Here is a 24,547-nt window from a genome sequence, read left to right as displayed (position 1 = left end):
AAAATTTTTGGCCCAAAAAAAGTTTGACCCAAAAAATTTTGACAAAAAATTACTACGAAAAATTTTTACACCCGAAAGAATTTTGACACAAAAATACATCGAAAAATTTCGGATCCCAAAAAAAATTTGAAAAATTTTGCAACCCAAAAAAACTTTGAAAAATTTTGCGACCCAAAAAATTTTGACACAAAAAACATCGAAAAATTTCCGATCCCAAAAAAATCTTCGAAAAATTTTAGGACCCAAAAAAATTTTGACCTAAAATAATTTTGACCTCAAAATAACTTTGAAAAATTTTGGGACTCAAAAAACTTTGAAAAATTTTAAGACCAAAAAAATGTTTCCTAAATTAAAGAAAATTTAATGTTTATGCAGCGGATGTGGCTTTTAGGAAACTTGTTATCCAGTTTGTGGTGCTGTATGACACTGCAAAAGTGTCTTTTAATGTACACCTGCTGACATAAATTGCGGTTACCTTTAGGAAATGGGGTCCTTTGTGGGCAACTTCCACCTTTTCTTCTGAGTTATTAAGTGGCACTCTTGTGAAGTACTTCACTGGAACTACACATGTGCCTGTCCAGATTGTAAAGACATTCTTAGGTGGAAAAGTCTATATAAAAGGGGAGAAAAGTGCATAAAGAATGCAAACAATGATATCAAAGATCTCCTCTCTCAGCCTCTCTCAGCGTTAAAAAAATTTGTCCCAAAAAAACTTGAAAAAATTTTGTACCCAAAAAAACATCGAAATATTTTGGGACCCAAAAAAGTTTGACCCAAAAAATTTTGTACCCAAAAAAACATCCAAATATTTTGGGACCCCAAAAAAGTTTGACCCAAAAAATTTTGACACAAAATTACTTCGAAAAAATTGTTAGACCCTAAAATAACTTTGACCTCAAAATATCTTCGAAAAATTTTGTACCCAAAAAACATCGAAATATCTTGGGACCCGAAAAAGTTTGACCCAAAAAATTTTGTACCCAAAAAAACATCCAAATATTTTGGGACCCCAAAAAAGTTTGACCCAAAAAATTTTGACACAAAAGTACTTCGAAAAAATTGTTAGACCCGAAAAAATTTTAACACAAAAAAACAACGAAAAATTTCGGATACCAAAAAAATCTTCGAAAAATTTTGGGACCCAAAAAAATTTTGACCTAAAATAATTTTGACCTCAAAATAACTTTGAAAAATTTTGGGCCCAAAAAAAGTTTGACCCAAAAAAACTTCAAAAAATTTTGGGACCCAAAAAAACTTTGAAAAATTTTGGGACCCAAAAAACCTTTGAAAAATTTTAAGACCAAAAAAATGTTGAGACACGAAAAATTTAGAAAAATTTTGGGACCTAAAAAAACTTTGAAAAAGTTTGACCCAAAAAATTTTGTACCCAAAAAAACATCCAAATATTTTGGGACCCCAAAAAAGTTTGACCCAAAAAATTTTGACACAAAAGTACTTCGAAAAAATTGTTAGACCCGAAAAAATTTTAACACAAAAAAACAACGAAAAATTTCGGATACCAAAAAAATCTTCGAAAAATTTTGGGACCCAAAAAAATTTTGACCTAAAATAATTTTGACCTCAAAATAACTTTGAAAAATTTTGGGCCCAAAAAAAGTTTGACCCAAAAAAACTTCAAAAAATTTTGGGACCCAAAAAAACTTTGAAAAATTTTGGGACCCAAAAAACCTTTGAAAAATTTTAAGACCAAAAAAATGTTGAGACACGAAAAATTTAGAAAAATTTTGGGACCTAAAAAAACTTTGAAAAATTTTGACCCAAAAAAACTTTAAAAAATTTTGACACAAAATTACTTCGAAAAATTTTTAGACCCGAAAAAATTTTGACACAAAAAAACATCGTAAAATTTCCGATCCCAAAAAAATCTTCGAAAAATTTTGGGACCCAAAATATTTTGACCTCAAAATATGTTCGAAAAATTTTGGGCCCAAAAAAAGTTTGAAAAATTTTAAGACCAAAAAAATGTTGAGACCCGAAAAAATTTAGAAAAATTTGGGACCCAAAAAAACTTTGAAAAATTTTGTGACCAAAAAAATTTAGAAAATTTTTTAGGCCCAAACAATTTTGACACAAAAAAACTCAGAATAGACAACAGAGGTTTTTGCACTTAAACCAATAATACCCGAACACTGAACAATTCAATGGGCTGTATGGGTGTGATTTTTGCTATCACACAGGTGAAAAACCCTATCCTTTCAGAAGACCAGAACTTGTTCTCTGGCAAAATCTGAGGCATCTGAGACCACCAAATACTCCAGAACAGCCAGTCATGGGTGTAAAAGGCCAATCTGTATTGATGAGATTAAAAACGTTTTAGATGATTGATGGCTTTTTTCCAGAGAAAAAAACTTCGAAAAATTTGGACCCAAAAAAGTTTTGACACAAAAAAACATCGAAAAATTTCGTACCCGAAAAAACGTTGAAAAATTTTGCGACCTAAAAATTTTTGACATAAAATAACTTTGAAAAATTTTGGGCCCAAAAAAGTTTGACCCAAAAAAACTTCAAAAAAATTTGAAACCCAAAAACACTTTGAAAAATTTTAAGACCAAAAAAATGTTGAGACCCGAAAAAATTTAGAAAAAAATTGTATGGCTGTATGGGTGTGATTTTTGCTATCACACAGGTGAAGATCCCTGTCCTTTCAGAAGACCAGAACTTGTTCTCAGGCAAAATCTGAGGCATCTGAGACAAAACAGTATGACCACCAGCTACTCCAGAACAGCCAGTCATGGGTGTAAAAGGCCAATCTGTATTGATGAGATTAAAAACGTTTTAGATGATTGATGGCTTTTTTCCAGAGTACCAACATAGTGTTTGTCTTGATGTGACTTGACAGTCGGTGATTATATGGCTGGATTCACCAAATCACAGCAAAAAGTGGTATATAGACAGAAAAAAAATTGTTTTTGCTATTTACATGCTTCTTAAAGAAAATGTGAAACTATGTAATGTTTATGCAGCGGATATGGCTTTTAGGAAACTTGTTATCCAGTTTGAGGTGCTGTATGACACTGCAAAAGTGTCTTTTAATGTACATCTGCTGACACAAATTGCAGATAGCCTTAGGAAATGGGGTCCTTTGTGGGCAACTTCCACCTTTTCTTCTGAGTTATTAAGTGGCACTCTTGTAAAGTACCTCAGTGGAACTACACATGTGCCTGTCCAGATTGTAAAGACATTCTTAGGTGGAAAAGTCTATATAAAAGGGGAGAAAAGCGCATAAAGAATGCAAACAATGATATCAAAAATCTCCTCTCTCAGCCTCTCTCAGCTTTAAAAAATTTTGTCCCAAAAAAACTTGAAAGAATTTTGTACCCAAAAAATTTTGACCCAAAAAACCTCGAAATATTTTGGGACCCAAAAAAATCTTCGAAAAATTTTGGGACCCAAAAAAACGTTGCAAAATTTTGCGACCCAGAAAATTTTGACATGAAATTAGTTAGAAAAATTTTTAGACCCGAAAAAATTTTGACAAAAAAACATCGAAAAATTTTGGGACCCAAAAATATTTTGACCTAAAATAACTTTGACTTCAAAATATCTTCGAAAAATTTGGGACCCAACAAAACTTTGAAAAATTTTGGGCCCAAAAAAGTTTGACCCAAAAAAATTTTAAAAAATTTTGAGACCCAAAAACACTTTGAAAAATTTTAAGACCAAAAAAATGTTGAGACCCGAAAAAATGTAGAAAAAATTTGGGACACAAAAAACTTTGGAAAATTTTAGACCCGAAAAAATTTTGACACAAATTTCGGAACCCAAAAAAATCTTCGAAAAAAATTTTGACCTAAAATAATTTTGACCTCAAAATATCTTCGAAAAATTATTGGCTCAAAAAAAATTTGACCTAAAATAATTTTGACCTCAAAATATCTTCGAAAAATTTTGGGACCCAAAAAAACTTCGAAAAATTTTGGGACCCAAAAAAACTTTGAAAAATTTTGGGACCCAACAAAACTTTGAAAAATTTTGGGATCCAACAAAACTTTGAAAAATTTTGGGATCCAACAAAACTTTGAAAAATTTTTGGACCCAAAAAATTTTGACACAAAAATTCTCAGAATAGACAACATAGGTTTTTGCACTAATACCAATAATACCCGAACACTGAACAATTCAATGGGCTGTATGGGTGTGATTTTTGCTATCACACAGGTGAAGGACCCAATCCTTTCAGTAGACCAGAACTTGTTCTCAGGCAAAATCTGAGGCATCTGAGACAAACCAGTATGACCACCAGCTACTCCAGATCAGCCAGTTATGAGTGAAAAAGGCCAATCTGTATTGATTAGATTAAAACGTTTTGGATGATTGATGGCTTTTTTCCCAGAGTACCAACATAGTGTTTGTCTTGATGTGTCTTGACAGTCAGTGAATATATGGCTGGATTCACCAAATCACAGCAAAAATTTGTATATAGACAGAAAAACAAACACTGTTGGCCAAAAATTGCTCGCAGTCCAGCCTCCTGTAGAGTTCACCAGAACACCACAATCATTACATGATTGTAAATTTAGAGTGGAGGTAATTTCTTCTTTTCTTTTCATTGCAACTTCTAAATGGTTTTCTAATGAAGAAGTTCTGTAATCATTTCTTTCTTTTAGTTTTTGCTATGCACATGCTTCTTAAAGAAAATGTGAAACTATTAACATTACATACTCTCATATTTTCTTGAAGAAGCATGTGCATAGCAAAAACTATTCCAGTACTACAAAAAAGATTCCAGTACTTCTTAATTGGAACACCATTTAGAAGTGGCAATGAATAGAAAAGAAGAACTGACCTCTACTCTGAAGCTTTCCAGAATGTACAATCATGTAATAATCGTAGTGTTCTGGTAAACTCTACAAAAATGTCTATTTTTCTATCTATATATCACTTTTTGCTGTGATTTGGTGAATCCAGTCATATAATCACAGACTGTCGAGACAAACACTTTGTTGGTACTCTGGAAAAAAGCCATCAATCATCCAAAACGTTTTTAATTTCATCAATACAGATTGGCCTTTTACACTCATGACTGGCTGATCTGGAGTAGCTGGTGGTCATACTGTTTTGTCTCAGATGCCTCAGATTTTGCCTGAGAAGAAGTTCTGGTCTTCTGAAAGGATTTGGGTCCCAAAATTAAAAAAAAAAATTTTGGGTCAAAATTTTTTGGGTCTCAAAATTTTTCGAAGATTTTTTGAGGTCAAATTTTTTTGAGTCCCAAAATTTTCCGAAGATTTTTTAAGGTCAAAGTTTTTTTGGGTCGCAAAATTTTTCAAAGTTCTTTTTGGGTCCCAAAATTTTTAGGTCCCAAAATTTTCAAGTTTTTTTGGGTCAAAATGTTTTTGGGCCCAATATTTTTCAAAGTTTTTTTGGGTCAAAATTATTTTGGGTCCTAAATTTTTTCGAAATTTATTTGGGTAAAAATTTTTTTGGGCCAAAATTTTTTAAAAGTTTTTTTTGGGTCCCAAAATTTTTCGAAGTTTTTTTGGGTCGAAAATTTTTAGGGTCTCAAAATTTTTCTAAATTTTTTCGCGTCTCAAATATTTTTTGGGCTCAAAATTTTTTGAAGTTTATTTGGGTCAAAATTATTTTGGGTTCCAAATTTTTTCGAAGTTTTTTTGGGTCAAATTTTTTTAAAACAAAATTTTTTCAAAGTTTGTTTGGATCCCAAAATTTTTTTAAGTTTTTTTAGGTCCCAAAATTTTTCGAAGTGTTTTTGGGTCAAAATTTTTTTTTTTTTTTTTGTTTTTTTGGGTCGCAAAATTTTTCTACGTTTTTTTGGGTCAAAATTTTTTGGGTCCCAAAAATATTCAACGTTTTTTTGGGTCCCAAAATTTTTCAAAGTTTTTTTGGGTCCCAAAATTTTTCAAAGTTTTTTTGGGTCCCAAAATTTTTCAAAGTTTTTTCGAAGTTTTTTTGGGTCAAAATTTTTTGAAGTTTATTTGGGTCAAAATTATTTTTGGTTCCAAATTTTTTCGAAGTTTTTTTGGGTCAAAATTTTTTGGGTCCCAAAATTTTTCAAAGTTTGTTTGGATCCCAAAATTGTTTTTTTTGTTGTTTTTTTGGGTCCCAAAATTTTTCAAAGATTTTATCGGGTCTCAAAATTTTTTGGTTTCATGGGTCAACATTTTTTGGGTCCCAAAATTTTTCAAAGTTTTTTTGGGTCCCAAAATTTTTCAAAGTTTATTTGGGTCCCAAAATTTTTCAAAGTTTTTTCAAAGTTTTTTTGGGTCAAAATTATTTTGGGTCCTAAATTTTTTCGAAATTTATTTGGGTCAAAATTGTTTTGGGCCAAAACTTTTTCAAAGTTTTTTTTGGGTCAAAATTTTTCTAAATTTTTTCGCGTCTCAAAATTTTTTTGGGCTCAATTTTTTTTTTAAGTTTATTTGGGTCAAAATTATTTTGGGTTCCAAATTTTTTCGAAGTTTTTTTGGGTCCCAAAATTTTTCAAAGTTTTTTTGGGTCGCAAAATTTTCCAAAGTTTTTTTGGGTCAAAATTGTTTTTTTTTTTTTGTTTTTTTGGGTCACAAAATTTTTCAAAGTTTTTTTGTGTCCCAAAATTTTTCAAAGTTTTTTTGGGTCAAAATTTTTTCAAAGTTTTTTTGGGTCAAAATTATTTTTGGTCCTAAATTTTTTCTAAATTTATTTGGGTCAAAATGTTTTTGGGCCAAAATTTTTTCAAAGTTTTTTTTGGGTCCCAATATTTTTTGAAGTTTTTTTGGTTCAAAACTTGTTAGGGTCTCAAAATTTTTCTAAAATTTTTCGCTTCTCAAAAGTTTTTTTTGGCTCAAAATTTTTTGAAGTTTATTTGGGTCAAAATTATATTTGGTTCCAAATTTTTTCGAAGTTTTTTTTTTTAGTTTTTTTGGTTGTTTAAAAGTTATTTTGTGTGAAAATGTTTTTGGGCCCAAAATTGTTCAAAGTTTTTTTGGGTCAAAATTTTTTCGAAGTTTTTTTTGGGTCAAAATTATTTTGGGTCCTAAATTTTTTCGAAATTTATTTGGGTCAAAATTTTTTTGGGCCAAAATTTTTTCAAAGTTTTTTTTGGGTCCCAAAATTTTTCGAAGTTTTTTTGGGTCAAAATTTTTTAGGGTCTCAAAATTTTTCTAAATTTTTTCGCGTCTCAAAATTTTTTGAAATTTATTTGGGTCAAAATTATTTTGGGTTCCAAATTTTTTCGAAGTTTTTTTGGGTCAAATTTTTTTAAAAACAAAAATTTTTCAAAGTTTGTTTGGATCCCAAAATTTTTCGAAATTTTTTTAGGTCCCAAAATTTTTCAAAGTGTTTTTGGGTCAAAATTTTTTCGGATCTCAAAATTTTTTAAAGTTTTTTTAGGTCAAAATTGTTTTTTTTGTTGTTTTTTTGGGTCCCAACATTTTTCGAAGATTTCTTTGGGCCCCGAAAATGTTCAATGTTTTTTTGGGTCAAAATTTATTCGGGTCTCAAAAATTTTCGAAGTTTTTTTGTGTTTGTGATTTTTCGGTCCCAAAATTTTTCAGTTTCTTGGGTCAACATTTTTTGGGTTCCAAAATGTTCAAGTTTTTTGGGGTCCCAAAATTTTTAAAAGATTTTTTGGGTCAAAATTTTTTAGGGTTTCAAAATTTTTCTAAATTTTTTTTGGGTGAAAATGTTTCAATTGCTGTTGTAAAGCTGAGAGAAGAGATCTTTGCATTGTTTATGCACTTTTCTCCCCTTTTAGATAGACTTTTCCACCTAAGAATGTCTTTACAATCTAAACAGCCACATGTGTAGTTCCACTGAAGTACTTCACAAGAGTGCCATTTAATGACTCAGAAGAAAATGTGGAAGTTGCCCACAAAGGACCCCATTTCCTAAGGCTAACTGCAATGTGTGTCAGCAGGTGTACATTAAAAGACACTTTTGCAGTGTCATACAGCACCTCAAACCGGATGACAAATTTCCTAAAAAACATTTTCGCTAAATTAACATTACATAGTTTCACATCTTCTTTAAGAAGCATGTGCATAGCAAAAACTGAAAGAAAGAGATGATTACAGAACTTCTTAATTAGAAAAACATTTAGAAGTCGCAATGAATAAAAAAGAAGAAATGACCTCCACTTTACATTTACGGTCATGTAATGATTGTGGTGTTCTGGTGAACTCTACAGGAGGCTGAACTGCGAGCATTTTTTGCCCAACAATGTTTGTTTTTCTGTCTATATACCACTTTTTGCTGTGATTTGGTGAATCCAGCCATATAATCACCAACTGTCGAGTCACATCAAGACAAACACTATGTTGGTACTCTGGAAAAAAGCCATCAATCATCTAAAACGTTTTTAATCTCATCAATACAGATTGGCCTTTTACACCCATGACTGGCTGTTCTGGAGCAGCTGGTGGTCATACTGTTTTGTCTCAGATGTCTCAGATTTTTCCTGAGAACAAGTTCTGGTCTTCTGAAAGGATAGGGTCCTTCACCTGTGTGATAGAAAAAATCACACCCACACAGCCCATTGAATTGATCACTGTTCTGGTATTATTGGTATTAGTGCAAAAACCTTTGTTGTGTATTCTGAGTTTTTTTGTGTCAAAATTTTTTGGGTCTAAATATTTTTCTAAATATTTTCGGGTCTCAAAATTTTTTTGAGACCAAATTTTTTGAAGATTTTTTTGGGTCCCGAAATTTTTGGTTGATTTTTGGGTCAAAATTTTTTCGGGTCTCAAAGTTTTTTTGGTCAAAATGTTTTAATTGCTGTTCTGAAGCTGAGAGAAGAGATCTTTGAAATCATTGTTTGCAGTCTTTATGCACTTTTCTTCCCGTTTAGACACTTTGTTACTAGACCACCATTAAAGGCTTTCAGTGGCAAGGTTGTGCGTATCGCACTCTGTTTAGAAGCAGTGCCAAAGACCCTTACGCACTGAGATATTCAGATTTGGTAGTGATTCACAGTTTTTTGGATCCCGAAATTATGTTCACCCGTGTGTAAAATGTAGTAAAGTGTCTTTTCAGACGGTTTAAGCTGAGAAAATTCGTTTGCATATAGTTTTGAACTGAAAACATCTTTTTCGATCAGAAATTAGTTTTTACGAAGGAAAACACATTTTAGCTGTGTAAAATGCACTATTATCGTGTAATAAACTTTTCTTAGTTGTTTTGGTTCACCTGTGTGTTAAATGTAGTAAAGTGTGTTTTCAGACGGTTTAAACTGAGAAAATTCGTTTGCATATAGTTTTGAACTGAAAACATCTTTTTCGATCAGAAATTAGTTTTTACGAAGGAAAACACATTTTAGCTGTGTAAAATGCACTACCATCGTGTAATAAACTTTTCTTAGTTTTTTTGGTTCACCTGTGTGTTGAATGTAGTAAAGTGTGTTTTCAGACGGTTTAAGCTGAGAAAAGCCGTTTGCGTATAGTTTTGAGCTCCTCTCTCACTCCTAACAGCGATAAACTGCTTCAAGTGTTGTTTTGAACTGAAAACATCTTTTTCGATCAGAAATTAGTTTTTACGAAGGAAAACACATTTTAGCTGTGTAAAATGCACTACCATCGTGTAATAAACTTTTCTTAGTTTTTTTGGTTCACCTGTGTGTTGAATGTAGTAAAGTGTGTTTTCAGACGGTTTAAGCTGAGAAAAGCCGTTTGCGTATAGTTTTGAGCTCCTCTCTCACTCCTAACAGCGAAAAACTGCTTCAAGTGTTGTTTTGAACTGAAAACATCTTTTTCGATCAGAAATGAGTTTTTACGAAGAAAAACACATTTTAGCTGTGTAAAATGCACTACCATCGTGTAATAAACTTTTCTTAGTTTTTTTGGTTCACCTGTGTGTTGAATGTAGTAAAGTGTGTTTTCAGACGGTTTAAACTGAGAAAATTCGTTTTGCGTGTAGTTTTGAACTGAAAACATCTTTTTCGATCAGAAATGAGTTTTTACGAAGGAAAACACATTTTAGCTGTGTAAAATGCACTACCATCGTGTAATAAACTTTTCTTAGTTGGTTTGGTTCACCTGTGTGGTAAATGTAGTAAAGTGTGTTTTCAGACGGTTTAAGCTGAGAAAAGCCGTTTGCGTATAGTTTTGAGCTCCTCTCTCACTCCTAACAGCGATAAACTGCTTCAAGTGTTGTTTTGAACTGAAAACATCTTTTTCGATCAGAAATTAGTTTTTACGAAGGAAAACACATTTTAGCTGTGTAAAATGCACTACCATCGTGTAATAAACTTTTCTTAGTTGTTTTGGTTCACCTGTGTGTTAAATGTAGTAAAGCGTGTTTTCAGACGGTTTAAACTGAGAAAATTCGTTTGCGTATAGTTTTGAACTGAAAACATCTTTTTCGATCAGAAAGTAGTTTTTACGAAGGAAAACACATTTTAGCTGTGTAAAATGCACTACCATCGTGTAATAAATTTTTCTTAGTTGTTTTGGTTCACCTGTGTGTTAAATGTAGTAAAGTGTGTTTTCAGACGGTTTAAACTGAGAAAATTCGTTTGCGTATAGTTTTGAACTGAAAACATCTTTTTCGATCAGAAATTAGTTTTTACGAAGGAAAACACATTTTAGCTGTGTAAAATGCACTAACATCGTTTCTGAAGTGGTTAGGCTCACCCGTGTGTTAAATGTAGTAAAGTGTGTTTTCAGACGGTTTAAGCTGAGAAAAGCCGTTTGCGTATAGTTTTGAGCTCCTCTCTCACTCCTAACAGCGATAAACTGCTTCAAGTGTTGTTTTGAACTGAAAAAATCTTTTTCGATCAGAAATGAGTTTTTACGAAGGAAAACACATTTTAGCTGTGTAAAATGCACTACCATCGTGTAATAAACTTTTCTTAGTTTTTTTGGTTCACCTGTGTGTTGAATGTAGTAAAGTGTGTTTTCAGACGGTTTAAGCTGAGAAAAGCCGTTTGCGTATAGTTTTGAGCTCCTCTCTCACTCCTAACAGCGAAAAACTGCTTCAAGTGTTGTTTTGAACTGAAAACATCTTTTTCGATCAGAAATGAGTTTTTACGAAGAAAAACACATTTTAGCTGTGTAAAATGCACTACCATCGTGTAATAAACTTTTCTTAGTTTTTTTGGTTCACCTGTGTGTTGAATGTAGTAAAGTGTGTTTTCAGACGGTTTAAACTGAGAAAATTCGTTTTGCGTGTAGTTTTGAACTGAAAACATCTTTTTCGATCAGAAATGAGTTTTTACGAAGGAAAACACATTTTAGCTGTGTAAAATGCACTACCATCGTGTAATAAACTTTTCTTAGTTGGTTTGGTTCACCTGTGTGGTAAATGTAGTAAAGTGTGTTTTCAGACGGTTTAAGCTGAGAAAAGCCGTTTGCGTATAGTTTTGAGCTCCTCTCTCACTCCTAACAGCGATAAACTGCTTCAAGTGTTGTTTTGAACTGAAAACATCTTTTTCGATCAGAAATTAGTTTTTACGAAGGAAAACACATTTTAGCTGTGTAAAATGCACTACCATCGTGTAATAAACTTTTCTTAGTTGTTTTGGTTCACCTGTGTGTTAAATGTAGTAAAGCGTGTTTTCAGACGGTTTAAACTGAGAAAATTCGTTTGCGTATAGTTTTGAACTGAAAACATCTTTTTCGATCAGAAAGTAGTTTTTACGAAGGAAAACACATTTTAGCTGTGTAAAATGCACTACCATCGTGTAATAAATTTTTCTTAGTTGTTTTGGTTCACCTGTGTGTTAAATGTAGTAAAGTGTGTTTTCAGACGGTTTAAACTGAGAAAATTCGTTTGCGTATAGTTTTGAACTGAAAACATCTTTTTCGATCAGAAATTAGTTTTTACGAAGGAAAACACATTTTAGCTGTGTAAAATGCACTAACATCGTTTCTGAAGTGGTTAGGCTCACCCGTGTGTTAAATGTAGTAAAGTGTGTTTTCAGACGGTTTAAGCTGAGAAAAGCCGTTTGCGTATAGTTTTGAGCTCCTCTCTCACTCCTAACAGCGATAAACTGCTTCAAGTGTTGTTTTGAACTGAAAAAATCTTTTTCGATCAGAAATGAGTTTTTACGAAGGAAAACACATTTTAGCTGTGTAAAATGCACTACCATCGTGTAATAAACTTTTCTTAGTTTTTTTGGTTCACCTGTGTGTTGAATGTAGTAAAGTGTGTTTTCAGATGGTTTAAGCTGAGAAAAGCCGTTTGCGTATAGTTTTGAACTGAAAACATCTTTTTCGATCAGAAATTAGTTTTTACGAAGGAAAACACATTTTAGCTGTGTAAAATGCACTACCATCGTGTAATAAACTTTTCTTAGTTTTTTTGGTTCACCTGTGTGTTGAATGTAGTAAAGTGTGTTTTCAGACGGTTTAAGCTGAGAAAAGCCGTTTGCGTATAGTTTTGAGCTCCTCTCTCACTCCTAACAGCGATAAACTGCTTCAAGTGTTGTTTTGAACTGAAAACATCTTTTTCGATCAGAAGTTAGTTTTTACGAAGGAAAACACATTTTAGCCGTGTAAAATGCACTACCATCGTGTAATAAACTTTTCTTAGTTGTTTTGGTTCACCTGTGTGTTAAATGTAGTAAAGTGTGTTTTCAGACGGTTTAAGCTGAGAAAAGCCGTTTGCGTATAGTTTTGAGCTCCTCTCTCACTCCTAACAGCGATAAACTGCTTCAAGTGTTGTTTTGAACTGAAAACATCTTTTTCGATCAAAAATTAGTTTTTGCGAAGGAAAACACATTTTAGCTGTGTAAAATGCACTACCATCGTGTAATAAACTTTTCTTAGTTTTTTTGGTTCACCTGTGTGTTGAATGTAGTAAAGTGTGTTTTCAGACGGTTTAAGCTGAGAAAAGCCGTTTGCGTATAGTTTTGAGCTCCTCTCTCACTCCTAACAGCGATAAACTGCTTCAAGTGTTGTTTTGAACTGAAAAAATCTTTTTCGATCAGAAATGAGTTTTTACGAAGGAAAACACATTTTAGCTGTGTAAAATGCACTACCATCGTGTAATAAACTTTTCTTAGTTTTTTTGGTTCACCTGTGTGTTGAATGTAGTAAAGTGTGTTTTCAGACGGTTTAAGCTGAGAAAATTCGTTTGCGTATAGTTTTGAACTGAAAACATCTTTTTCGATCAGAAATGAGTTTTTACGAAGGAAAACACATTTTAGCTGTGTAAAATGCACTACCATCGTGTAATAAACTTTTCTTAGTTGGTTTGGTTCACCTGTGTGTTAAATGTAGTAAAGTGTGTTTTCAGACGGTTTAAGCTGAGAAAAGCCGTTTGCGTATAGTTTTGAGCTCCTCTCTCACTCCTAACAGCGATAAACTGCTTCAAGTGTTGTTTTGAACTGAAAACATCTTTTTCGATCAGAAGTTAGTTTTTTCGAAGGAAAACACATTTTAGCTGTGTAAAATGCACTACCATCGTGTTATAAACTTTTCTTCGTTGTTTTGGTTCACCTGTGTGTTAAATGTAGTAAAGTGTGTTTTCAGACGGTTTAAGCTGAGAAAAGCCGTTTGCGTATAGTTTTGAGCTCCTCTCTCACTCCTAACAGCGATAAACTGCTTCAAGTGTTGTTTTGAACTGAAAACATCTTTTTCGATCAGAAATTAGTTTTTACGAAGGAAAACACATTTTAGCTGTGTAAAATGCACTACCATCGTGTAATAAACTTTTCTTAGTTGTTTTGGTTCACCTGTGTGTTAAATGTAGTAAAGTGTGTTTTCAGACGGTTTAAACTGAGAAAATTCGTTTGCGTATAGTTTTGAACTGAAAACATCTTTTTCGATCAGAAATTAGTTTTTACTAAGGAAAACACATTTTAGCTGTGTAAAATGCACTACCATCGTGTAATAAACTTTTCTTAGTTTTTTTGGTTCACCTGTGTGTTGAATGTAGTAAAGTGTGTTTTCAGACGGTATAGATTTGAGCTCCTCTCTCACTCCTAACAGCGATAAAATGCTTCAAGTGTTGTTTTGAACTGAAAACATCTTTATCGATCAGAAATGAGTTTTTACGAAGGAAAACACGTTTAAGCTGTGTAATATGCTCTAACATCGTGTAATAAACGTTTGTGAAGTGTTTTGGTTCAATCTTGTGTTGAACTTTACGTGTGTTTTCAGACGGTTTAAACTGAGTACAGTTTTGAGCTCCCATTTTACTTCTTACAGCGATAAACTGCTTCAAGTGTTAGGAACTGAAAGCATCTTTTTTTTCTTCTGAGTCATTAAATGGCACTTTTGTGAAGTACTTTAATGGAACTACACATGTGCCTGTCCAGATTGTAAAGACATTCTTAGGTGAGAAAAGTGCATAAAAAATGCAAACAATGATATCAAAGAGCTCTTCTCTCAGCTTTAGAACAGAAATTTAAATATTTTGAAGCAAAAAAACTTTGAAAAATTTTAGGCCCAAAAATATTTTGACCCAGAAAAACTTGGAAAATTTTGGGACCCAATAATATCTTAGAAAAATTTTGGGACACAAAAAACTTTTGACCTAAAAAAAATTTGATATCAAAAAATTTTCGAAAAATTTTGAGACCCGAAATAATTTTGACCCAAAAAAACTCAGAATAGACAATAGAGGCGTTTGCACTAATGCCAATAATTCCAGAACACTTATCAATTCAATGGGCTGTACAGGTGTGATTTTTGCTATCACATAGGTGAAGAACAGAATTTGTTCTCAGGCAAAATCTGAGGCATCTGAAACAAAACAGTATGTCCACCAGCTGCTCCAGAACAGCCAGTCATGGGTGTAAAAGGCCAATCTGTATTGGTGAGATTAAAAACGTTTTAGATAATTGATGGCTTTTTCCAGAGTATTTGTCTTGATGTGACTAGACAGTCGGTGATTATATGGCTGGATTCACCAAATCACAGCAAAAAGTGGTATATAGACAGAAAAAAAAATTGTGCACGTGCTTCTTAAAGAAAATATGAAACTATGTAATGTTAATGCAGCGGATATGGCTTTTAGGAAATTTGTTATCCAGTTTGAGGTGCTGTATGACACTGCAAAAGTGTCTTTTAATGTACACCTGCCGACACAAATTGCGGTTAGTCTTAGGAAATGGGGTCCTTTGTGGGCAACTTCCACCTTTTCTTCTGAGTTATTAAGTGGCACTCTCGTGAAGTACTTCAGTGGAACTACACATGTGCCTGTCCAGATTGTAAAGACATTCTTAGGTGAGAAAAGTGCATAAAGAATGCAAACAATGATATCAAAGATCTCCTCTCTCAGCTTCTCTCAGCTTTAAAAAATTTTGTCCCATAAAAACTTGAAAAAATGTTGTACCCAAAAAGACATCGAAATATTTTGGGACCCAAAAAAATGGTCGAAAAAATTTGGGACCCAAAAAAACTTTGAAAAATTTTGGGCCCGATAAAATTTTGACACAAAACAATTGCGAAAAATTTTGAGACCCGAAAAAATTTTGACACAAAAAAACCTAGAAAAACTTCGGAACCCAAAAAAATTTCGAAAAATTTCGGATCCCAAAAAAATCTTCGAAACATTTTGGGACCCAAAAAAATTTTGACCTAAAATAACTTTGACCTCAAAATATCTTCGAAAAAATTTGCGGCCCAAAATAACTTTGAAAAATTTTGGGCCCGAAAAAATTTTGACACAAAGCAATTTCGAAAAATTTTGAGACCCGAAAAAAATTTGACACAAAAAAACATCAAAAACTTTCGGAACCCAAAAAAACTTCGAAAAATTTCAGATCCCAAAAAAATCTTCGAAACATATTGGGACCCAAAAAAATTTTGACCTAAAATAACTTTGACCTCAAAATATCTTCGAAAAAATTTGGAGCCCAAAATAACTTTGAAAAATTTTTGGCCCAAAAAAAGTTTGACCCAAAAAATTTTGACAAAAAATTACTACGAAAAATTTTTACACCCGAAAGAATTTTGACACAAAAATACATCGAAAAATTTCGGATCCCAAAAAAAATTTGAAAAATTTTGCAACCCAAAAAAACTTTGAAAAATTTTGCGACCCAAAAAATTTTGACACAAAAAACATCGAAAAATTTCCGATCCCAAAAAAATCTTCGAAAAATTTTAGGACCCAAAAAAATTTTGACCTAAAATAATTTTGACCTCAAAATAACTTTGAAAAATTTTGGGACTCAAAAAACTTTGAAAAATTTTAAGACCAAAAAAATGTTTCCTAAATTAAAGAAAATTTAATGTTTATGCAGCGGATGTGGCTTTTAGGAAACTTGTTATCCAGTTTGTGGTGCTGTATGACACTGCAAAAGTGTCTTTTAATGTACACCTGCTGACATAAATTGCGGTTACCTTTAGGAAATGGGGTCCTTTGTGGGCAACTTCCACCTTTTCTTCTGAGTTATTAAGTGGCACTCTTGTGAAGTACTTCACTGGAACTACACATGTGCCTGTCCAGATTGTAAAGACATTCTTAGGTGGAAAAGTCTATATAAAAGGGGAGAAAAGTGCATAAAGAATGCAAACAATGATATCAAAGATCTCCTCTCTCAGCCTCTCTCAGCGTTAAAAAAATTTGTCCCAAAAAAACTTGAAAAAATTTTGTACCCAAAAAAACATCGAAATATTTTGGGACCCAAAAAAGTTTGACCCAAAAAATTTTGTACCCAAAAAAACATCCAAATATTTTGGGACCCCAAAAAAGTTTGACCCAAAAAATTTTGACACAAAATTACTTCGAAAAAATTGTTAGACCCTAAAATAACTTTGACCTCAAAATATCTTCGAAAAATTTTGTACCCAAAAAACATCGAAATATCTTGGGACCCGAAAAAGTTTGACCCAAAAAATTTTGTACCCAAAAAAACATCCAAATATTTTGGGACCCCAAAAAAGTTTGACCCAAAAAATTTTGACACAAAAGTACTTCGAAAAAATTGTTAGACCCGAAAAAATTTTAACACAAAAAAACAACGAAAAATTTCGGATACCAAAAAAATCTTCGAAAAATTTTGGGACCCAAAAAAATTTTGACCTAAAATAATTTTGACCTCAAAATAACTTTGAAAAATTTTGGGCCCAAAAAAAGTTTGACCCAAAAAAACTTCAAAAAATTTTGGGACCCAAAAAAACTTTGAAAAATTTTGGGACCCAAAAAACCTTTGAAAAATTTTAAGACCAAAAAAATGTTGAGACACGAAAAATTTAGAAAAATTTTGGGACCTAAAAAAACTTTGAAAAAGTTTGACCCAAAAAATTTTGTACCCAAAAAAACATCCAAATATTTTGGGACCCCAAAAAAGTTTGACCCAAAAAATTTTGACACAAAAGTACTTCGAAAAAATTGTTAGACCCGAAAAAATTTTAACACAAAAAAACAACGAAAAATTTCGGATACCAAAAAAATCTTCGAAAAATTTTGGGACCCAAAAAAATTTTGACCTAAAATAATTTTGACCTCAAAATAACTTTGAAAAATTTTGGGCCCAAAAAAAGTTTGACCCAAAAAAACTTCAAAAAATTTTGGGACCCAAAAAAACTTTGAAAAATTTTGGGACCCAAAAAACCTTTGAAAAATTTTAAGACCAAAAAAATGTTGAGACACGAAAAATTTAGAAAAATTTTGGGACCTAAAAAAACTTTGAAAAATTTTGACCCAAAAAAACTTTAAAAAATTTTGACACAAAATTACTTCGAAAAATTTTTAGACCCGAAAAAATTTTGACACAAAAAAACATCGTAAAATTTCCGATCCCAAAAAAATCTTCGAAAAATTTTGGGACCCAAAATATTTTGACCTCAAAATATGTTCGAAAAATTTTGGGCCCAAAAAAAGTTTGAAAAATTTTAAGACCAAAAAAATGTTGAGACCCGAAAAAATTTAGAAAAATTTGGGACCCAAAAAAACTTTGAAAAATTTTGTGACCAAAAAAATTTAGAAAATTTTTTAGGCCCAAACAATTTTGACACAAAAAAACTCAGAATAGACAACAGAGGTTTTTGCACTTAAACCAATAATACCCGAACACTGAACAATTCAATGGGCTGTATGGGTGTGATTTTTGCTATCACACAGGTGAAAAACCCTATCCTTTCAGAAGACCAGAACTTGTTCTCTGGCAAAATCTGAGGCATCTGAGACCACCAAATACTCCAGAACAGCCAGTCATGGGTGTAAAAGGCCAATCTGTATTGATGAGATTAAAAACGTTTTAGATGATTGATGGCTTTTTTCCAGAGAAAAAAACTTTGAAAAATTTGGACCCAAAAAAGTTTTGACACAAAAAAACATCGAAAAATTTCGTACCCGAAAAAACGTTGAAAAATTTTGCGACCTAAAAATTTTTGACATAAAATAACTTTGAAAAATTTTGGGCCCAAAAAAGTTTGACCCAAAAAAACTTCAAAAAAATTTGAAACCCAAAAACACTTTGAAAAATTTTAAGACCAAAAAAATGTTGAGACCCGAAAAAATTTAGAAAAAAATTGTATGGCTGTATGGGTGTGATTTTTGCTATCACACAGGTGAAGATCCCTGTCCTTTCAGAAGACCAGAACTTGTTCTCAGGCAAAATCTGAGGCATCTGAGACAAAACAGTATGACCACCAGCTACTCCAGAACAGCCAGTCATGGGTGTAAAAGGCCAATCTGTATTGATGAGATTAAAAACGTTTTAGATGATTGATGGCTTTTTTCCAGAGTACCAACATAGTGTTTGTCTTGATGTGACTTGACAGTCGGTGATTATATGGCTGGATTCACCAAATCACAGCAAAAAGTGGTATATAGACAGAAAAAAAATTGTTTTTGCTATTTACATGCTTCTTAAAGAAAATGTGAAACTATGTAATGTTTATGCAGCGGATATGGCTTTTAGGAAACTTGTTATCCAGTTTGAGGTGCTGTATGACACTGCAAAAGTGTCTTTTAATGTACATCTGCTGACACAAATTGCAGATAGCCTTAGGAAATGGGGTCCTTTGTGGGCAACTTCCACCTTTTCTTCTGAGTTATTAAGTGGCACTCTTGTAAAGTACCTCAGTGGAACTACACATGTGCCTGTCCAGATTGTAAAGACATTCTTAGGTGGAAAAGTCTATATAAAAGGGGAGAAAAGCGCATAAAGAATGCAAACAATGATATCAAAAATCTCCTCTCTCAGCCTCTCTCAGCTTTAAAAAATTTTGTCCCAAAAAAACTTGAAAGAATTTTGTACCCAAAAAATTTTGACCCAAAAAACCTCGAAATATTTTGGGACCCAAAAAAATCTTCGAAAAATTTTGGGACCCAAAAAAACGTTGCAAAATTTTGCGACCCAGAAAATTTTGACATGAAATTAGTTAGAAAAATTTTTAGACCCGAAAAAACTTTGACAAAAAAACATCGAAAAATTTTGGGACCCAAAAATATTTTGACCTAAAATAACTTTGACTTCAAAATATCTTCGAAAAATTTGGGACCCAACAAAACTTTGAAAAATTTTGGGCCCAAAAAAGTTTGACCCAAAAAAATTTAAAAAAATTTTGAGACCCAAAAACACTTTGAAAAATTTTAAGACCAAAAAAATGTTGAGACCCGAAAAAATGTAGAAAAAATTTGGGACACAAAAAACTTTGGAAAATTTTAGACCCGAAAAAATTTTGACACAAATTTCGGAACCCAAAAAAATCTTCGAAAAAAATTTTGACCTAAAATAATTTTGACCTCAAAATATCTTCGAAAAATTATTGGCTCAAAAAAAATTTGACCTAAAATAATTTTGACCTCAAAATATCTTCGAAAAATTTTGGGACCCAAAAAAACTTCGAAAAATTTTGGGACCCAAAAAAACTTTGAAAAATTTTGGGACCCAACAAAACTTTGAAAAATTTTGGGATCCAACAAAACTTTGAAAAATTTTGGGATCCAACAAAACTTTGAAAAATTTTTGGACCCAAAAAATTTTGACACAAAAATTCTCAGAATAGACAACATAGGTTTTTGCACTAATACCAATAATACCCGAACACTGAACAATTCATTGTATGGGTGTGATTTTTGCTATCACACAGGTGAAGGACCCAATCCTTTCAGTAGACCAGAACTTGTTCTCAGGCAAAATCTGAGGCATCTGAGACAAACCAGTATGACCACCAGCTACTCCAGATCAGCCAGTTATGAGTGAAAAAGGCCAATCTGTATTGATTAGATTAAAACGTTTTGGATGATTGATGGCTTTTTTTCCAGAGTACCAACATAGTGTTTGTCTTGATGTGTCTTGACAGTCAGTGAATATATGGCTGGATTCACCAAATCACAGCAAAAATTTGTATATAGACAGAAAAACAAACACTGTTGGCCAAAAATTGCTCGCAGTCCAGCCTCCTGTAGAGTTCACCAGAACACCACAATCATTACATGATTGTAAATTTAGAGTGGAGGTAATTTCTTCTTTTCTTTTCATTGCAACTTCTAAATGGTTTTCTAATGAAGAAGTTCTGTAATCATTTCTTTCTTTTAGTTTTTGCTATGCACATGCTTCTTAAAGAAAATGTGAAACTATTAACATTACATACTCTCATATTTTCTTGAAGAAGCATGTGCATAGCAAAAACTATTCCAGTACTACAAAAAAGATTCCAGTACTTCTTAATTGGAACACCATTTAGAAGTGGCAATGAATAGAAAAGAAGAACTGACCTCTACTCTGAAGCTTTCCAGAATGTACAATCATGTAATAATCGTAGTGTTCTGGTAAACTCTACAAAAATGTCTATTTTTCTATCTATATATCACTTTTTGCTGTGATTTGGTGAATCCAGTCATATAATCACAGACTGTCGAGACAAACACTTTGTTGGTACTCTGGAAAAAAGCCATCAATCATCCAAAACGTTTTTAATTTCATCAATACAGATTGGCCTTTTACACTCATGACTGGCTGATCTGGAGTAGCTGGTGGTCATACTGTTTTGTCTCAGATGCCTCAGATTTTGCCTGAGAAGAAGTTCTGGTCTTCTGAAAGGATTTGGGTCCCAAAATTAAAAAAAAAAATTTTGGGTCAAAATTTTTTGGGTCTCAAAATTTTTCGAAGATTTTTTGAGGTCAAATTTTTTTGAGTCCCAAAATTTTCCGAAGATTTTTTAAGGTCAAAGTTTTTTTGGGTCGCAAAATTTTTCAAAGTTTTTTTTGGGTCCCAAAATTTTTAGGTCCCAAAATTTTCAAGTTTTTTTGGGTCAAAATGTTTTTGGGCCCAATATTTTACAAAGTTTTTTTGGGTCAAAATTATTTTGGGTCCTAAATTTTTTCGAAATTTATTTGGGTAAAAATTTTTTTGGGCCAAAATTTTTTAAAAGTTTTTTTTGGGTCCCAAAATTTTTCGAAGTTTTTTTGGGTCGAAAATTTTTAGGGTCTCAAAATTTTTCTAAATTTTTTCGCGTCTCAAATATTTTTTGGGCTCAAAATTTTTTGAAGTTTATTTGGGTCAAAATTATTTTGGGTTCCAAATTTTTTCGAAGTTTTTTTGGGTCAAATTTTTTTAAAACAAAATTTTTTCAAAGTTTGTTTGGATCCCAAAATTTTTTGAAGTTTTTTTAGGTCCCAAAATTTTTCGAAGTGTTTTTGGGTCAAAATTGTTTTTTTTTTTTTGTTTTTTTGGGTCGCAAAATTTTTCTACGTTTTTTTGGGTCAAAATTTTTTGGGTCCCAAAAATATTCAACGTTTTTTTGGGTCCCAAAATTTTTCAAAGTTTTTTTGGGTCCCAAAATTTTTCAAAGTTTTTTTGGGTCCCAAAATTTTTCAAAGTTTTTTCGAAGTTTTTTTGGGTCAAAATTTTTTGAAGTTTATTTGGGTCAAAATTATTTTTGGTTCCAAATTTTTTCGAAGTTTTTTTGGGTCAAAATTTTTTGGGTCCCAAAATTTTTCAAAGTTTGTTTGGATCCCAAAATTGTTTTTTTTGTTGTTTTTTTGGGTCCCAAAATTTTTCAAAGATTTTATCGGGTCTCAAAATTTTTTGGTTTCATGGGTCAACATTTTTTGGGTCCCAAAATTTTTCAAAGTTTTTTTGGGTCCCAAAATTTTTCAAAGTTTATTTGGGTCCCAAAATTTTTCAAAGTTTTTTCAAAGTTTTTTTGGGTCAAAATTATTTTGGGTCCTAAATTTTTTCGAAATTTATTTGGGTCAAAATTGTTTTGGGCCAAAACTTTTTCAAAGTTTTTTTTGGGTCAAAATGTTTCTAAATTTTTTCGCGTCTCAAAATTTTTTTGGGCTCAATTTTTTTTTAAGTTTATTTGGGTCAAAATTATTTTGGGTTCCAAATTTTTTCGAAGTTTTTTTGGGTCCCAAAATTTTTCAAAGTTTTTTTGGGTCGCAAAATTTTCCAAAGTTTTTTTGGGTCAAAATTGTTTTTTTTTTTTTGTTTTTTTGGGTCACAAAATTTTTCAAAGTTTTTTTGTGTCCCAAAATTTTTCAAAGTTTTTTTGGGTCAAAATTTTTTCAAAGTTTTTTTGGGTCAAAATTATTTTTGGTCCTAAATTTTTTCTAAATTTATTTGGGTCAAAATGTTTTTGGGCCAAAATTTTTTCAAAGTTTTTTTTGGGTCCCAATATTTTTTGAAGTTTTTTTGGGTCAAAACTTGTTAGGGTCTCAAAGTTTTTCTAAAATTTTTCGCTTCTCAAAAGTTTTTTTTGGCTCAAAATTTTTTGAAGTTTATTTGGGTCAAAATTATATTTGGTTCCAAATTTTTTCGAAGTTTTTTTTTTTAGTTTTTTTGGGTCAAAAATTTTTCGGATTTCAAAATTTTTCAAAGTTATTTTGTGTGAAAATGTTTTTGGGCCCAAAATTGTTCAAAGTTTTTTTGGGTCAAAATTTTTTCGAAGTTTTTTTTGGGTCAAAATTATTTTGGGTCCTAAATTTTTTCGAAATTTATTTGGGTCAAAATTTTTTTGGGCCAAAATTTTTTCAAAGTTTTTTTTGGGTCCCAAAATTTTTCGAAGTTTTTTTGGGTCAAAATTTTTTAGGGTCTCAAAATTTTTCTAAATTTTTTCGCGTCTCAAAATTTTTTGAAATTTATTTGGGTCAAAATTATTTTGGGTTCCAAATTTTTTCGAAGTTTTTTTGGGTCAAATTTTTTTAAAAACAAAAATTTTTCAAAGTTTGTTTGGATCCCAAAATTTTTCGAAATTTTTTTAGGTCCCAAAATTTTTCAAAGTGTTTTTGGGTCAAAATTTTTTCGGATCTCAAAATTTTTTAAAGTTTTTTTAGGTCAAAATTGTTTTTTTTGTTGTTTTTTTGGGTCCCAACATTTTTCGAAGATTTCTTTGGGCCCCGAAAATGTTCAATGTTTTTTTGGGTCAAAATTTATTCGGGTCTCAAAAATTTTCGAAGTTTTTTTGTGTTTGTGATTTTTCGGTCCCAAAATTTTTCAGTTTCTTGGGTCAACATTTTTTGGGTTCCAAAATGTTCAAGTTTTTTGGGGTCCCAAAATTTTTAAAAGATTTTTTGGGTCAAAATTTTTTAGGGTTTCAAAATTTTTCTAAATTTTTTTTGGGTGAAAATGTTTCAATTGCTGTTCTAAAGCTGAGAGAAGAGATCTTTGCATTGTTTATGCACTTTTCTCCCCTTTTAGATAGACTTTTCCACCTAAGAATGTCTTTACAATCTAAACAGCCACATGTGTAGTTCCACTGAAGTACTTCACAAGAGTGCCATTTAATAACTCAGAGGAAAATGTGGAAGTTGCCCACAAAGGACCCCATTTCCTAAGGCTAACTGCAATGTGTGTCAGCAGGTGTACATTAAAAGACACTTTTGCAGTGTCATACAGCACCTCAAACCGGATGACAAATTTCCTAAAAAACATTTTCGCTGCATTAACATTACATAGTTTCACATCTTCTTTAAGAAGCATGTGCATAGCAAAAACTGAAAGAAAGAGATGATTACAGAACTTCTTAATTAGAAAAACATTTAGAAGTCGCAATGAATAAAAAAGAAGAAATGACCTCCACTTTACATTTACGGTCATGTAATGATTGTGGTGTTCTGGTGAACTCTACAGGAGGCTGAACTGCGAGCATTTTTTGCCCAACAATGTTTGTTTTTCTGTCTATATACCACTTTTTGCTGTGATTTGGTGAATCCAGCCATATAATCACCAACTGTCGAGTCACATCAAGACAAACACTATGTTGGTACTCTGGAAAAAAGCCATCAATCATCTAAAACGTTTTTAATCTCATCAATACAGATTGGCCTTTTACACCCATGACTGGCTGTTCTGGAGCAGCTGGTGGTCATACTGTTTTGTCTCAGATGTCTCAGATTTTTCCTGAGAACAAGTTCTGGTCTTCTGAAAGGATAGGGTCCTTCACCTGTGTGATAGAAAAAATCACACCCACACAGCCCATTGAATTGATCACTGTTCTGGTATTATTGGTATTAGTGCAAAAACCTTTGTTGTGTATTCTGAGTTTTTTTGTGTCAAAATTTTTTGGGTCTAAATATTTTTCTAAATATTTTCGGGTCTCAAAATTTTTTTGAGACCAAATTTTTTGAAGATTTTTTTGGGTCCCGAAATTTTTGGTTGATTTTTGGGTCAAAATTTTTTCGGGTCTCAAAGTTTTTTTGGTCAAAATGTTTTAATTGCTGTTCTGAAGCTGAGAGAAGAGATCTTTGA

At 32.0% G+C, this 24,547-nt stretch overlaps 1 protein-coding gene across 1 annotated transcript in view; it reads right to left on the bottom strand.

Annotated features, from left to right (window-relative positions):
* LOC125802191 (uncharacterized) overlaps nt 1-24,547 on the bottom strand; it is a 741,936-nt gene that overhangs the window by 349,549 nt on the left and 367,840 nt on the right. The gene's annotated exons all lie outside the window — the stretch shown is intronic.

Source organism: Astyanax mexicanus, chromosome 5 (genome assembly GCF_023375975.1).
Source record: "Astyanax mexicanus isolate ESR-SI-001 chromosome 5, AstMex3_surface, whole genome shotgun sequence".
Lineage (NCBI taxonomy): Eukaryota > Metazoa > Chordata > Actinopteri > Characiformes > Acestrorhamphidae > Astyanax > Astyanax mexicanus.
Note: the sequence above shows the minus strand (reverse complement) of the source record. Positions and strands in the feature narration are given on the sequence as shown.